Here is a 5,725-nt window from a genome sequence, read left to right as displayed (position 1 = left end):
TAGTGGTTGAATGCATTCAATTTGACCTGAAGCCACAGAACTGGTGAATGGCAAATTCAAGATTTTAACCCAGGCAATCTCATGTCAAAGACCAATCTGTTAACTCCACTGTAATATTGAAAGAAGGAACACTTTCAGATATCTCTTTATATTAATTCCCTTGTGTCTGGTATAGAAAAAAATCCAAAGGGAAAGAAACCAATCATTCTGGAGTGTAGTGAATACAGAGGAGAGTGGAGTGCAGTGAGGTCAGAGGTCTGATCAAGCAGTTTTGAAGGTCTGATCTTCATGGCACTATGACCATCTCCACCTCTACCACCAACCAGGTGAGAAGCCAGGATGACGAAACAGCAGCAGCAGCTTACAGGACATGCTGCCTCCATGGTGAGTTCTCAACCTGCACGTGAAGGACATCGTTACTACTCTGTAGGGCAGATTACTCCATTTCTGTAAAAAGGTAATTGCTAAAAGGACTTTCTACTCATAGGTGGGAGTGTGATGCCATGGAAACTTACTGTGATTTAGAGACTCAGGATATGAGTTTGAGTTCCAGCTCTTACATTTTTTAGCTGTCAGGCTTGGGTAAGCCTGATTTCCTTATCTATATAGTGATACTACTATTAGTCAGTAATGTAGCCACATGTTTATGGGGTGTTTTTTTTTTTTCAAGTGATGGTGTGATTATCATGAGTGCAAAAATTATTTCAAGTTTGTAATCTTTTTGTGATAGCCTATCATTTCTTGGACAGTAAATTACCTCCTCTTATGAATAAATTTGCATTCTATCTTATAAAAGCAGAACATTAATTTACACCAAGAGTTACTGCCAGTAGTAAGTGGAGATTTTCAAAGGCAAATATGACATAGAATATCTGGAATAGGTAACAGCTTTCAAAGGAACTTTCAGATGAAAAACTGAATTGCAGACTGTAAAGCTTGATAACATATGACATATAATAACATATATGACACATCATTCTGGGTGATTTAGACTTAGAGGGAGCTTCTTTCGGATGGGTGATTTTCTTTCTTTTTTTAAAATATAAATTTATTTATTTTAATTGGAGGTTAATTACTTTACAATATTGTATTTGTTTTTGCCATACATTAACATGAATCAATTTCCAAATGGTAATTATAAACTTTGATGGTCTGAGTCATATAATTATTTCATATTCTTCCAAAAAGGGTTTTTGCACTTTTGCACCAAACATTTGTTTTCTTTAAGATAGTTTTCTTAAGGAATCTTTTCCATTGAGATATCAAGCCAATAGGCAAATTGATTCAAGAGAAAGTTTGTTTTACAATCAGAATTTTCAAAATTGAAAAAGAAATCCTACACCTACACTGTTGTTCTCATTTCAGTTTCAGTATGGAAATGAACAGCTCTTCTTAGGAAATCAAGTGAAATGGGTTTTACTTTTACATTACAATTTAAAATAAAAATCTGAATTAGTAGGCAATGCAGTTTATACCAACCTTCCCCTCACAATGATCAGATGCCTAGTGAAGTCTTTATTAAGCATCGGTAATGTTAACTAGTTTCAGGTGGTATAATTCACATATGTGATTTATTCAAGAAATTGGTTGCAAATGAGGATCCCTGAGGGGAAAGGTTTCAGCCTGGCTTCTTCCTTTTTAATAATATTAGCTTCTGTTTCTATGGAAACTGGACATCCTGTTTTGTGTTTGCATAAGATGTCTTTAGATTTATTAAAGTAGATTTGAATAGTTAAAAATAATAGTAGGCATTCTGCTCTGAATATAATATCACATAGACATTTTCACAGATGAGTTAATAAATCAAACTTTATTATGGAAGACTATGCTGTTATAAAGTGCCAATTACAAGTAGGGATTGTGTTTTTGAATTTCCGTACATTTCTAAGATAGTAACTCTGTAGTTCAGAGAGGGAAACAATTACTTTAAAATCATTTAAATACAATATATCAATATAAAAGTGGGCCAAGGATAAAAACCATTATGTGTAAGTATGGGTATACATACACACACACTACATACACATATAGCTAATAAACATAAAGTATGCTGCTGCTGCTGCTAAGTCGCTTCAGTCGTGGCCGACTCTGTGCGACCCCATAGACAGCAGCCCACTAGGCTCCTCTGTCCCTGGGATTCTTCAGGCAAGAACACTGGAGTGGTTTGCCATTTCTTCTCCAATGCATGAAAGTGAAAAGTGAAAATAAAGTCATTCAGTTGTGCCCGACTCTTGGCGACCCTATGGACTGGAGCCTACTAGGCTCCTCTGTCCATGGGATTTTCCAGGCAAGAGTACTGGAGTGGGATGCCATTGCCTTCTCCGAAACATAAAAGCATATGCATGGTTGAATATATTTTGATGATTATTAACCATGTATATGTAATATTTATTACTTATAGATATATATGCTTTATGTTTATATCTATAAATAATAAATATTACATATACATGGTTAATAAACATCAAAATATATTCAACCATGCCAGTAATTAAGATATGCAACTTAAAACAATAAAATATCAATTTTATCTCCTTGGTTCCCTGGTGGCTCAAGTGCTAAAACATCTGCCTGCAATGAAGGAGACCCAGGTTCAATCCCTGGATTGGGAAGGTCCCCTGGAGAAGGAAATGGCAACTCACTCCAGTATTCTTGCCTGGGAAATCCCAAGGACAGAGGAACCTGGGGGGCTACAGTCCATGAGGTCACAAAGAATTGGACATAACTGAGTGATTAATACTTTCAGTTTCACTTTTTACTTTCTTGATTAGTCAAACTGAAAAAGTGATAAAACCCAGTGGTGGAAGAGTCATGGGGAAATAGGCACATGATGAGACTGTTGATAGGAAGATAAACTGGTGCTAGTTTCTGAAGGGTACATTGACAATGTGTATCAAAATGTTAAATATGTATAAGCTCCTTGACCCAGACATTACACTTCTAGGAACTTATAAAGAGATAATCTAACAAAGATATTTATTATTGTATTGGTTGTGATAGAAAAAAAGAGCAAATATGAAAATAAGCAAGATGTTTGTCATTAGGGAATTGTTTAAACTGATCACGCTCTGTGAGAGAGTTACACCCCATGTGCTTCTGCTCACCAGCAGTTCCCTAGTTCCTAGTAGAAGGTCTAGATGCTCAATACAGTTTTTGAATGAGTTAAGATGATGGCATAGAACTATAGTTAATCACCTGGAAAAATGTCCATAGTATGCTAAATGAAAAAAAAGTGACAAGAGAGACTATAAAATGTGATTACTTAATCAAAATCATCACCATATCTGTATATGCATTGATAAACTTTGAAATACTACACACCATAACATCTGAATGAAACAATGATTCAGAAGAAATGGACTGTGAACGTGAATTAGTTTTAAAAAAATCTTAGCTAATGTATTTTTCTGATATTTTCCTTCTATGTATGTGCAAAGAGTGACACAAAAAAAATGATACCTGAAAATCTGTTAAGTAGTTCTTTCAAGAAATATAAAGTGAAAATTCTACACAAGAAAATATTGCATCAGAGTTCAAAGGCAGTTTTGTCTTTTCCTTAGAGGCACATAAAAATGATATATCTAACAACTGATATTGTTGTGGGTGGGATGAAATATTGCACCTCTAGATTGGACTATTGCAGCAATACTTTAATTGGTTTTTATATTGCTTTCCAATTTATTCACCTACTCACAGCAGATTTAACTTCTAAAGCCTCAATCTATTAATTGTATTTGCCTTTTCAGAAAATGTCAGTTCTCTCTGATTACAAGTTAAGATCTGTTATGTACTGAATGTTTGCATCCTCCTCCCTCAAAATTTACATATTGAATTCCCAACCTCTAATGTGATGGTATTTGGAGGTGGGGACTTTGGGAAGTAAAATGATTTAGATGAGACGATGAGGTTGAGGTCTTTGTCATGTGATTAGTGCCCTTTTAAAAAGAGGAAGAAATATCAAAGTATTCTCTCTCTCTCTCTGCCATATAAGGACAAAGCAAGAAGTTGGCCATCTGCATGGCATCACTGACTCAATGGGCATGAGTCTGGGTAGACTCTGGGAGTTGGTGGTGGACAGGGGGGCCTGGCGTGCTGTGGTCCATGGGGTCATAAATAGTCAGATACAACTGAGCAACTGAACTGAATTGAACTGCAGCCAGCAATAAGGCCCTCACCAGGGAATGGAGTTGATCAGCACTTGATCTTGGATTTCCCATCATCCTGTGGGAAATAAATTCCTGTTGTTAAGTTCATTATGTCTGTGTTATATTGTTGCAGTGGTCTGAGCTGAATAAGACAAGATAGGAACTCTTTAACAGGGCAAACAAGGGGCCTCCATGTTGGAGACTTCATGAGTTCCTTAGTCAGTCGCCACCTACCCAGCTCATTCACCATTCTATACCCAATTCCTTCAACATCCTCTGCCACCTCCCACCTCTGATTCTTTGTTTATATTCTTCTGTCTACCCAGCTTGATCTTCTAGACTCGCAATCCCAGTCTCTGCTTGAGGAAATCCCTTGCTTGTTTCAAAATCACTCCATGATGCTTCCCAGACTGATTCATCAATGAATTGCCCTTTTACTAGGATAACATTATTGGAAATTGATTATAACACTTATCAAAGTCAGCCGTGTTTAATTGTTGATTTGGAACACATCTGTGTCTAAATCATATCTATCTGGCTTTCTCTTCTACCCCTTCACATGCCCAGATACTGTGCCCAACACCAAACAAGGGCATGATATTTATTGGGTAAGTGTTGGATTCATTAAACTCTCTAATCAGAGTTCAGACCTAATATTAAAATATATTTAAAAATATCTGTTTCTCCACAAAGCGAAAACAATATGAGACTTCACACTTTATTCCAGCATGAGGATTTCTGTACTTGGTTGACTCAGTTCAGCTCAATTCAGTCACTCAGTAGTGTGCAACTCTCTGCGACCCCATGAAGCACAGCACGCCAGGCCTCCCTGTCCATCACCAACTCCCGGAGTTCACTCAGACTCATGTCCATCGAGTCAGGGATGCCATCCAGCCATCTCATCCTCTGTCGTCCCCTTCTTCTCCTGCCCCCAATCCCTCCCAGCATCAGAGTCTTCCAATGAGTCAACTCTTCGCATGAGGTGGCCAAAGTACTGGAGTTTCAGCTTTAGCATCATTCCTTCCAAAGAAATCCCAGGGCTGATCTTCAGAATGGACTGGTTGGATCTCCTTGCAGTCCAAGGAACTCTCAAGAGTCTTCTCCAACATGACTACAGGTTATTAAAAACATTGTAGTAATCATAACACTTACTAGGTACCAGGAACTGACCTGAATATTTTATAGGCATCATGACATTTAACTTAATAAGAATTCTATTGTGTGGATACTACTATCCCCTCTCATTTTACTGAGAAAAACAATTTTTGAGAGGTCAGGTAATTTCCTTAGGGTCACCCAGAGAGAAGTAATAGAACCAAGTTTCAAACCCAAGTCTGTCTGAATTTAGTTGGTGCTCTTAATTTCCAAAGTATACTGCCTCTAAATTCATGGTTTTATTTAGCATTTTATTCTGCCTTTGTGAAAAGTAAAAATAATAAACAACTGACTGCCATTTGAAGTTTACAAATTAGAGCAGCATAATCTTCACTATGTCTGTTTGATTAGACTTGGTACCTCTCAGATTCTGAGTTTCTCTGTAGCATGGGATACCTTTGCTGCAGTGCTCTGATAGTCTCAGA

The sequence above is a fragment of the Capricornis sumatraensis genome, chromosome 13, assembly GCF_032405125.1.
Source record: "Capricornis sumatraensis isolate serow.1 chromosome 13, serow.2, whole genome shotgun sequence".
NCBI lineage: Eukaryota > Metazoa > Chordata > Mammalia > Artiodactyla > Bovidae > Capricornis > Capricornis sumatraensis.
The sequence above is the reverse complement of the archived record's forward strand: the minus strand, read 5'-3'. Positions refer to the sequence as shown.